Source organism: Herpailurus yagouaroundi, unplaced genomic scaffold (genome assembly GCF_014898765.1).
Source record: "Herpailurus yagouaroundi ecotype Mexico unplaced genomic scaffold, PumYag 192, whole genome shotgun sequence".
NCBI classification, from domain to species: domain Eukaryota; kingdom Metazoa; phylum Chordata; class Mammalia; order Carnivora; family Felidae; genus Herpailurus; species Herpailurus yagouaroundi.
The window spans coordinates 25260570-25272260 of NW_024412423.1; positions in this window are offsets into that span (position 1 = coordinate 25260570).

Here is an 11691-nt window from a genome sequence, read left to right on the forward strand (position 1 = left end):
CTTGGTAACTTGCTGGGAAGCTCTTGAGGCTTTCTAAAACCAGAGAGGGCTGTGGAGGGAGGAACGAGCTCTGCTGGGCTGCCGATCACAAAAGGGAAGAATCTATCCCCGTGTTTGCTGCCCTTACCAGCCACACAGACAGTCCTTCCTTGGGTTTTACCTCAGCCTCTTCTGTTGCCTCCACAGGAGCTTCGTAGCTTTTGAGGCTGGGCCTGAGTGGGGGGCGGGGCGGAGGGGAGCATTCACTGGCATGGCCCTGTGCTGCTCTGCCCTTGGAGTTGGTTCCCACTGTTGTCAGACAGAGCTGCTTGGACTTCTGGTTGCACCCGTACCCTGGCCCTGAAATGTTAATTGGTTTATGAAGTTCACTGCCTATTTTTTATGAGACAGATAATTATGGTAAGGGGAGGTCAGGCCCTACTCTGCTGGACTTTGCGGGGCCTCCAGTACTCCTGACTCCCCAGTCAGAACCCAGGCAGACTGATGGGATCTGGGTGGGCAGGAGCAGGCCTAGGCGTTGGGGAGGGGCCTGGATATACTCACCATGGGACAAGGGGCCAAGCCTTCAGGCTTGTAGTCCCTGTGATGGGATCAAGGAGGCAAATGCACACCTGCCACATAGTTGAGGTGGGTACCTGCAGATGTTGTCCTTGGGTGAGAGAGACAGAGGTGTGGCTCTCCTTCCAGGGGCCTCTGGCAGTTCTTAGGCTTCCTAAGGGATTCCTACATGGGGCTGCCCCTGGCTGTGCCAAGAAATCCTTAATCTTGACACCATTGTCACCTGTGGAACTGTTTCTCCCCCCGCCCCCCTCTCTGTTTTGGGCCTCTTCCTTTCTTTTCTCCTATAGTCTGAGTCTGAAATATGGCCTCTTTATTTGGCCAGTCTCTATAACTGATCTCTCTTTCTCTCTTGGTCTTTCTCCCTCTGTCCTAGTCCAGGATCAATATCTCTATGTCTATCTCTGTGTGTCTCTTTATCTCTCTTTATCTCTCTCTCTCTTTCTCTCTCTCTATCTCTCCCCTTCTCTCCTTCCCAGGTGGGAATAGACTTGCTGTCCACTGGAAGGCAGCTCCCTCATGGGTTTTACTTCTGGCACAGGTAGGGTCTGCGATGGGGAGTAGACAGTGCAAGAAATTCCACTGAAACTGGGATGGCTCCCCTCCAACCCTCAGGGAAAGCAAGAGCAGGGAATGAGGGGGCAGAGGTTTATGGGCTTCTCTCCAGGGTACGATCTGATGTACAGTTTTGTGACTCCCAGGTCATCTGAGTGGCCTGTCCTGTCCCTAGACCAGGCTGAACATCTGTGTGCCCTGCATCCCTTAGCCCTCTGGGAAGGATCTCTGACAATCTACTCTGGCTCTAAGTACTATCTGTCTGTCCTCATGCCCTCCTCCAAAGGGGGAGAAGGTGGCTGACCCATTCATGGCAGATGTGTATCACTGCATTTTCAGACCCAGCCGGTTGCTGGATCTGGCTGGCAGTGGGACACGATGACCTCAGGAAGACACCAACCTACTCGATATATTGCCAAACTCCCTCCTCCCTTGCTTTCTTCCTCAGTGGCCAGCTCCCCAGGAGTTGCTTCCCCTTTAAACTAAGTCCAACCTTGAAGGGAAAGAAGGAGGGAGGAATGAGACTGGAGCTGCTCAGGTCAGGAGGGCCTAGAGTCCCAACTACAGAGGCCAGGCCCTCCTCCTTCTGCTCCTCCTCCATTTAATTAGCTAATGTCTGTAAAGGGCTGGGCGGCAGAAAAGCCCCATACAAATGTTGAGCACAATTTCATTTCCAAGACTCGCCAAGAATGTATTTGCAGACTTGAGCGAGAGGTCACTGGGCCTGCCTGGGACACAGGGAGGACTCCCTGCAGGGGAGGACAGAGGTCCTGGGAGGCCAGGGCAGGGGAATGAGAGGCCACGATGGAGGCCAGGGTCCCAGACTCCTTGGTCTTCCAGCTGAGCATCTTGGCACCAAACCTGCTTTCCACTGGCCTCCACCCTTCCTGACTCCCAGGGTCCTAGAGGTTCAGCCTTCTCTGTAGGGACCAGCCTCAGAGACTTGCTATCCGGAAATTATGTGGCTATTCACAACAGCTAATATTTATTGAACACTTACTGTGTGTCAGGCTGTGCTAAGGGGGCTCTATCTGTCCAGCTTGGGGAGAAATGGCTGCTCTTGGTGGCAGTAGAGTGTAGGATAGGAACTTTCCAGTAAAACGGCCCCCTTTGCTCCACTTGAAACCTTTAGAAGGGGGGGTGTCACTTTTCTGACCAATGAGAAGAGATTCTGCTTTGTAATCCAGGTCCCTCCAGTGTCCATGCTCTGCAAGTTTCTGAACTCTCCTTTCCTTTCCCCGGTGACAACTCACCTGGTCCTAAATCCATTATTAAAGATCCTTGGGGCCAATTAGCCTTGACAGGTTCCATGTCCAAAGGGACAGCTTTCCAGTTTTTGGTGTTCCAAGGCCTGCTTATGTGAACCTGTCCATCTCAGAATTCTGTGCATCTGATACTGAGGAGTGGCCACATTCCTCCATTTCTGGGCAGGACTTGGCTTTGCTTGGGGGTCAGAGAGGCTGAGCCTGGGAGAATGGAATAGCCAGCCTCCTCTTTCACAGTTCCATTGCCAAGGTGAGTGCTTTGGGAAGATGAGAGAGAGAGAGAAAGAGAGAGAGAGAGATTGAGCTTGAGCGCAAAGCAGAGAATGGAAGAAAGCAGGGTTCAGGAAGAGACATGCAGGCCAGACTGGGAATATTGATGCTTCTAACATGTCCTGGGCCTCCTTTGTCTCCAGCCCCTCATTCTCTAAAATCTGAACAGAGCTGGAGTGGGCTTTCTGAGAGACAAGATCCTTGAGCCCCCAAACCTGGCCAACCTCTCCTGTTTCCCTAGTTGTTCTTCTCTGGCTTCCCTCCAGAGCCCAGGGGCCTCCATGTGTCATCAGTTCATTATCATTCAGGTAAAAGTCATTAGTCCTTGAAAAAGTATGACTCCCCAGCTGAGGCTAGCCCCCCATCTCCACCTGAGGAGAGGAGTACAAATGTTTGGAGACCTCCTTCGGAACTGTAGGGAGAGATATACACAGTTGCACAGACACAGACACTCTGATGCTTATTCCCAAGGGTGTGTGCACACACCCTTTTATGTCCTTTTATGTACCCCCTTTACTCACAGGCACATTTTATGTGCTCAGGGGTAGTTACACCAGAGAGCCACAGAGCTGTAGCTGCTCTCTTGCTTACCATCCCTGAGATTCACTCCTCATCTTGCAGCATCCAGCAAGCAGCCTCAGCCTCCTGCACACCCAGAAGCCAGGCTTCCCAGACCGGTGGGGGAGGGGAACGGAATGTAGAAGCCGAGGTTAGAGATCTGCAAGTTCCATTAGCCACAAGATGCATGTCTGGAATCTAAAAGCACAGGGACAAGGGCGCTGCGGAGCAATTCCTGACAGCGTGTTCACATTTCCCACCCCCTCCCCTGCTAGGAAGCTCCTCTCGGTCAATAAAGCCATTTAGGGATTAGAGCAGCTCCCTCAATAAAAGCTGCTTATTCAAAAGGTGCTTTCAGTTAATTTGCATTTACTTTATGGATATTATAATGCGTGCAAGAGCTGCCTCCTCAGACTCCCTTCGCCCCATTTTGAGTCCCAAGCCACATACTCTCTCTTCATTCCATGCCCCTCTCCCCTGCCCCAACCAGTAGGCACTGTTGGGGCTGAGCCATGCTTCGAAGCAACCCAGGGACCCTGATGAAGAGTGGGAGGTGGTGAACGCTGGCCACCGACCCATGGTTCCTGGAGGGGCAGCCCCAGGGACAGCTAGAAGGGGCCAAGCCGGAAGAGTTTTCCCAAAAGAGAGGAAAGACCCAGGCGCTGGGGGAACTGTCCTAGTTCCTGAACTCCTGGGGAAAAACTGATCTGACTGCTGTTTGTAAGTGGAGACGCCATGGGGCTGAGTAGAATCAGCTTTAACTCCTAACACTTCCTCTGGCAGCACCTCCCGTACATTCAGTTTATTCAGAGAATATTTAATTAATGCCTATTATGTACCAGGCTTTATGCTAAGCACCTGGAATAAAGTGGTGAATATGACAGTATGGCCCCTGCCCTCCAGAAATTCTGGTCTAGTGGGGAAAACCCACGAAAAATGAGCCAGTGAATATACAATTTCAAATTATATAAAATATAATCGGTACTATAAAGTGAACAAACGGTGCTGCTAGGAAGAGGGACCTACTTAAGATGGGTGGTGGGAAGGGTGGTGACAAGAAACAGAGCTGGAAGAATAGGAGCCGTGGGAGAAGCATTTCAGATTGTAGGAACTGCCATCGCAAAGGCCCTGTGGCAGGAGTGTTGGTGAAACAGAATGCAGTGAGGGGAGGAGTGGTATCCAGTGAGGGTACTATGGTTTAAGATGGGCAAGCTCAAGTCTCATGAGCCATGGTAAGGAATTGGGTATTATCCTAAGGGTGGGGCCACCTGAGTGGCTCAGTCAATTAAGTGGCCGACTCTTTTTTTTTTTTTTAATTTTTTTTTTCAACGTTTATTTTATTTTTGGGACAGGGAGAGACAGAGCATGAACGGGGGAGGGTCAGAGAGAGAGGGAGACACAGAATCGGAAACAGGCTCCAGGCTCTGAGCCATCAGCCCAGAGCCTGACGCGGGGCTCGAACCCACGGACCACGAGATCGTGACCTGGCTGAAGTCGGACGCTTAACCGACTGCGCCACCCAGGCGCCCCAAGTGGCCGACTCTTGATCTCGGCTCAGGTCATGACCTCATGGTTCGTGAGCACAGAGCCTGCTTGGAATTCTGTCTCTCCATGCCTCTGCCCCTTCCCAGCTTGTACTTTGTCTCTCTCTCTCTCAAAATAAATAACTAAACTTAAAAGAAAAACAAAAAAACTATATCCTAAGGGTGGAGGGAAGCTGACAAAGAATTTTAATCAGGGACAAAAGGCATGACTTGACGTCCATTCAGCAGGAATGTGTGTTAGAAGGGTAGTAGTGGATGCAGATCAATGAGGAAGCTATTGCCATCATCCTAGCAAAGAGGAGCAGGAAGGGGGAAGGGACACATCCAACTTCTTTTTTTTTTTTTTTTAAATTTTTTAAATGTTTTATTTATTTTTGAGAGAGAGAGTGGGCACAAGCAGGTGAGGGGTAGAGAGAGAGGGAGACACAGAATCCGAAGCAGGCTCCAGGCTCCGAGCTATCAGGACAGAGCCCTATGTGGGGCTCAAATCCACCAACTGTGAGATCATGACCTGAGCCAAAGTCAGATGTTTAACCGACTGAGCCACCCAGGCGCCCTTGATTTCTTTCTTTCTTTCTTTCTTTCTTTCTTTCTTTCTTTCTTTCTTTCTTTCTTTCTTCTTTCTTTTTTTTTTTTATGAAATTTACTGTCAAATTGGTTTCCATACAACACCCAGTGCTCATCCCAAAAGGTGCCCTTCTCAATACCCATCTTCCACTCCCCCCCACCTCCCACCCCTGATTTCTTCTAGCTTATTGATATATTCTAAATTCTCTACAATCTCCACTATTTTTTTTAAGTTTATTTATTTGTGAGAGAGAGAGAGAACGAGAGAGAGAGCGTGCACAAGCAGGGGAGGGGCAGAGACACGGACTCCCAAGCAGGCTCCAGGCTCTGAACCCACAATACAGAGCCCAACGTGGGGCTCGAACTCACTAACTATGAGATCATGACCTGAGCCAAAGTCGGACACTTAACCAACTGAGCCACCCAGGCACCCTAACATTGAAGTTCTTTTTAAAGGGAGAATCAAAGTCCTCAAGGTACCTGCTAGATAGAAATCAAGAAGTCCTCGCTTGATAGGTCCTTTTATCATCCCCAAGGTCCTTTTATGTCTTCATGTACACCATGAGATTTCCCATCCCAGGTCAGGGCAAAGTCACGGCTGGTGCCTCCTCAGCCCCACATCAGTCCATGGTAAGGGCACTGTGTTTTTGAGACTCTCCAGGAAAGGGGCCTACCTGCCTCCTTCTGGCACAACCTGTGAGACTGGGAGAAAGGTGCCATTCTGGGAGGAGGGGTCAGTTTCAGTGCCTTCTTGCCCAGGTGATCCTAAGCTTTACAGTGCTACACACTGGGCATCGTCCAGCTCAGGCCTGGCTGAATCAGGACTCAGAGCCACCCACCTCCATTCCCCACGCACCCTAGAGTCAAAATCAGCTCTCCCAGTGCCTTTTCTACCATCATTTAGGAGATGGGAAGGATGTCAGAATCCGGACTTGGGGAAGGGGACTGCTCAGAACCTGAATCACCCCCCAAGGATGCAGGAATATGAGACGAGGATCCTGTGCTTGAACATTTACAGGTAGCACTCAGGATTGAAAACTGATTTATAGTCTGAAGGCAGGCAGGCAGGAGCGGGAGGAAGGTGGGGAGCTCTGTGTACAGTGCAGCCTTGTTGGGCAGCAGTAATTATATATTACATTGAACTGTCCTTGCAGCACAGTGAAGGGCAGTGAGAATGAGACTCTAAATCACACTTCTCTGATGCTCCCCATAGCTCACCTCCCTGTGATGTGGCCCCAGAGCCCAGGGCTAATGCTTCTCAACAGACACACATACACGCACACACACAGGCATACACACACAGCCTGGGGGGACTCAGAGAAGTGGGGGGAGATCGGATGTTATCACCTCTGGCAGCTTCTGGGGGGCTGCTCATGCTACATGCCTCATTGTATATTGCACTCCATACCTCCCACATTCTTTATTCCTCTTCTTCCACTGGGGCCTGAATGTGGGCTATGTCATTTGAAGAAGACATCCCTGTCCACCCTTCATTTGTTTGCTCCTGCAGCATCTCCCTTCTCCACACCACAGTTACTACCTTAGTTCATTTGGGACCTCATCACTTCTCTCCTGGATTTCTGCAAGTGACTCCTAACTCACTCTTTACTAATCCATCATCCTTTACTTTGTTGCCATGGTGATCTCCCTCAACATACTCTGACCATAATCTTGATCTCATTTGTCAGGGAATTGCAGGAGTGGGGAGAGATGGTCAAAGACTTTGGGTTCTTGAGAGCCCAGTAAGGAGGAATTTTCCCCAGGCTCTCCTGAGGTTGGTAATTGCTGGCTTACCTCCCATCCTGTGCTATCAAGTCTCTGACCTAGACTTTCCACCAATCCCCTCATCCGTCTTTCCAGGCCCCTGGCTATAGGTGGCCAGCACTTGCTGGTTCATTAGGGTGGTGGTGGTGCTTAAGTGGTGATAAGAACAAGCTCTGGGGTCAGACAGATCTAGATTTGAATTCTGGTCTCTGACCATGCCCAAGTTATTCTAAGTAGTGAACTGATGAAGATCATGAACTCTGCAGCCAGATTCCCTGAGTCTGAATCTTGGCTCTGCTACTTTTTTAGTTTGGCTAGGGCAAATGATTCAACCTTCCTATGCAGTTTCCCCATTTCTAAAATGAGGATGATAATAGTACCTATCTCATGGGGTTGTGATGCAGGTTAAATGAATACAATAATAGGGCACCTGGGTGGCTCAGTCAGTTGAGTGCCCAGTTGAGTGTCTGACTTTGGCTCAGGTCATGATCTCACGGTTGGTTAGATGAAGCTCCACATCGCGCTCTCTGCTGTCAGCACAGAGTCTGCTTTGGATCCTCTATCCCCCTCTCTCTCTCTGCACCTTCCCCACTTGTGCTATTTCTCTCTCTCTCAAAAATAAATAAATGTTTTTTTAAAAAAATAAAAAAATAAATGAAGACAATAATATCTTGCTGGTACAATAGTGTTGTGAGTGTAAGCTATTATTATTTGTAACTTCACCTCTCTGAGCTTCAATTTCCTTGTCTATAACAATTCTTCATAATATGACTCCTCCTTGCCCCAAGGTTGTTGTGAAGATCAAGGCACATTCCCTTTAGAAACTCTCAAAGGCTCTACAAACGTATGGTATTATTATTTATTATCAGATACTTGCTCCCTGGCAGTTCTACAAATGTATGGTATTATTATTTATTATCAGGTACGTGCTCCCTGCAGTTCTCAGGGTTTGGGCAAGAGGGCCACGTTCCCTTTAATAACTAAGCAGCTACCTTCGTCCTCCTCCTATGTCAGCCTCAAGGCAGACAATCGAGGAGTCCTGGAACCAGAAGCAGTCTTAGAGGTCATCCGTCCTCTTCCAACCTGAGGAAGGGGCATACAAGGTCCTGTGGACAGACTGGCATCTCTGATAGAGATGCTTTCCAAGGAGGTTGCCAATTAAGAATATAGTCTATTCTTGGGGCGCCTGGGTGGCTTAGTCAGTTAAGTGTCCGACTTCAGCTCAGGTCATGATCTCACAGTCTGTGAGTTCGAGCCCCACATCAGGTTCTGTGCTGACAGCTCAGAGCCTGGAGCCTGCTTCGGATGCTGTGTCTCCCTCTCTCTCTGCCCCTCCCCTGCTCATGCTCTGTCTCTCTCTGTCTCAAAAATAAATAAAAACATTAAAAAAAAAAAAAAGAATATAGTCTATTCTCTTCATTGAAGAGGTGGACCCAGATATTGTGGGTCCCACAGCTTATATAATTTGGGGATGCTTTCTTTAAGAAAAACGATACAAAATTACAAACATAAAATTAAGTACAGACTTTGGAAGGGGCCTGTGCAAATGAGGAGCTTAAGCTTCATTAGCTTCATGGAAAATCCACCTCTGCCACAGTGTCAGTGGGGCATTTGACAAATACTTGTCAGTTGGTTGCTTGTGGTCAAAACAAACCATTGCCACATGTCGCAAGCCAGGACCTGAGGACTGCAGTGGGCTCATCCTCCACCCAGACCCTGAAAGTTACCCCATTACATGGGCTGTGGATACTCCTGTGCCTTTACTTTGAGCTAATTGTTCATTTTCAAGACCTGCAAGCTATTTATTTTTGCTTTCAGTGCATTTGCATGTGATTTACATCACATTAATATTCACATTCATACAAGGAATGCCTCCTCTGCCCCAGCTTAGCTGAATTCTTGGGACTTAGGTAACAAGTGAGATTCAACTCTCTCTCTTCCCAGGATGTAGAGGGAAAGATACATTCAATTTAGGGGTGGATGGGAGAGAGGGATGATGATATTTGTCTTGGAGTCAGTTTCTAAAGTCTCTGGTCCTACTCAAATTGTCTTCCTCCACATATCCCCATCCCCTGCTAATCTCATCCCTTCCCAATTTCCCAGCAAGTCTGATGTTAAAAATGCATATGTTCAAAGACACACATGCCGGTCCACATGCTGGGCTGACTTTGGCTCGATTTTGTGGCCCCTGAAGTCAAGAGGCACATGGCATTGAGATACCTGGAGATAAAAACACACAGGAGTTCTTCCTCAGGTCACTCGCAGAGAGAATCAGCCCCCCTAGAGTACCCTAGCACTGTTTGGAAGCCCAGTTTATTCCCCCCACTGGCAGAAGCAGATGGCAGGTGGGAGTGTGTGTGAGTATGTGCGTGTATGTGCGCACACATGCATGTAAGCTGTACACACATGTGTGAGACAGTGAATACTCATATTCACATTAGTACATCTACTCAGACAAACAGAGGAAGTGGAGGTGAGGATGTGGGAAGAAAACTCTCAGTCTAAGAAAACCACATTCTAAATGTATTTAATGTGTGGTTCTAAATGTGTTAAAGGTGAAATCTGCTTCCCCAGCCCTACCCTGTGATAGAGAGGCAATGAGAAGCCAGAAAGTCAGGAAAAGGTCTCAGGGCAGGGATGGGGGTGCAGCTGCCAGTGTCACCACCAGCTCCAACAATGACGTCACTCTCCCAGATCCCTCCTCTGATGTGGTGAGTCACCCAGAGCCCAATCAATACTGCATTCCATTTGTCTATGCCATCTTTATGCTCTTGCGAGTCAATTCATGCTTTCCTCTTCCACACAGGCCAGTCCCTGTCCCCTGTGTGCCCAGAGGACCCTGAGCTACCCCATCCCTGAGGCTTATTTCTCCTTTAAGCCTCTGTCAGAGAAGGCAGGAAACCCTGCTTGTGGGTGAGGCAATCTGAGGAGGAGAGGGAACAAGAGAAACAGAGAGACTCATAGTGTATGGAGGGAGTCTGGGAACAGAAGTTGAAAACTTGCAGGGTGCCTGGGTGGCTCATTAGGTTGAGCGTCTCTTGGTTTTGGCTCAAGTTATGATCTCACAGTTCGTGGGTTCAAGCCTCGTGTCGGGCTCTGTGCTGATAGTGCGAAGCTGTTTGGGATTCTTTCTCTCTCTGCCCCTCCCCTACTCATGTGCTCCTTCTCGAAATAAATAAATAAACTTTAAAAAGTTGAAAACTTGCAAAGCCAGCCTCTGGATAAGGAGAGGAGAAAGAAGAAGAGGCAGAGAAAAGAGAATGGAAAGGAGAGAGTCAAAAGAGAAAAAAGAAACAGGACACTGGGATTGGGGAAGAGAGATGGGGTGAGGTGAAGTTGCCAACTATGGACTTTCCCTTCTCAGGATTTTAGGATTGTGACCCATTTCTCTGGCCTTTCAATCTTAATTGGGTTCCCAGACCTAGTGGTGTATGGGAAATCCCAATACTCCAAAACCACCTCCCCCAGGAGAGGAACCCCAATGTCTATCGTATCACCTACCTATCCAGTAAGGTCTCAGCTTGGTCCTACCCTCCATGTCAGAGATGGGGGCTGGGAAGCACTAGAAACCAGGGGTATGAGGGAACAGTGAGTGGCACAAAGGGGAAGAGGCGCTGGGGCAGCTCTGGTTTCTCTCTTGGGACCTCAGTTTTTTCCCAAGGCCTTGGCACCTGACCAACCATTGTTACTTTTAGCCTTACCCTTGTACTCAGCGGTGGCCTGAGCGTCATCCTTTGCCACTGACGGGAATCAGAACAGGGGCCCCTTTATATGACAGTGAGAAGGACTAGGTTGCCCAGTTTCTGTAACTCTAAGTTCCCAAGATGCAGTTTGTTCTTGGTGTAAAGTGAGCTGCTACAAGGAAACAGAAGCCTGTGTGTGAGTCAACAAGATGGCACCAGAGGGTAAGGAGACCCTCAACTTGTTGTGGCCAAGTGTCTCTACAAACAAGAAAAGCTGTCTCCAATCCCCATTTATAATTTTCTTTTTTTTTTTTTTTTAACGTTTATTTATTTTTGGGACAGAGAGAGACAGAGCATGAACGGGGGAGGGGCAGAGAGAGAGGGAGACACAGAATCGGAAACAGGCTCCAGGCTCTGAGCCATCAGCCCATAGCCTGACGCGGGGGTCGAACTCACGGACCGCGAGATCGTGACCTGGCTGAAGTCGGACGCTTAACCGACTGCGCCACCCAGGCGCCCCTCCAATCCCCATTTATAATTCTCCATCAGCTACAACAATAACACAGATACCAGTAATGATAATAATAACAACAACCATTTACTGAGTGCCTAATTTATGCCAAAGGCCTTGGTAAGTGTCTTATGTACATTATTTCATTAAATCTGGCAACACCACTCTGAGATAATCACCAATGTGGAAAGCAAAGGAGGACACTTAGGATTCCAGAGGTTGCCTAAGTGTTCACAGCTTAAGGTAGAGCTGAAATTTGATCCTAGATCTGATTTTTCCTGACTCAGCTGTACAGCCAGCCTCCTTTTTGGTTTTGACTTGCAATCCAAAGCCTTTATCTCCAGAAAGCACTCATTCTCTCCTCCCTCCCTTGGCTCTCCTTCCTGCACCAGCCTCAAAAAGCCCCTGGTTTGCCC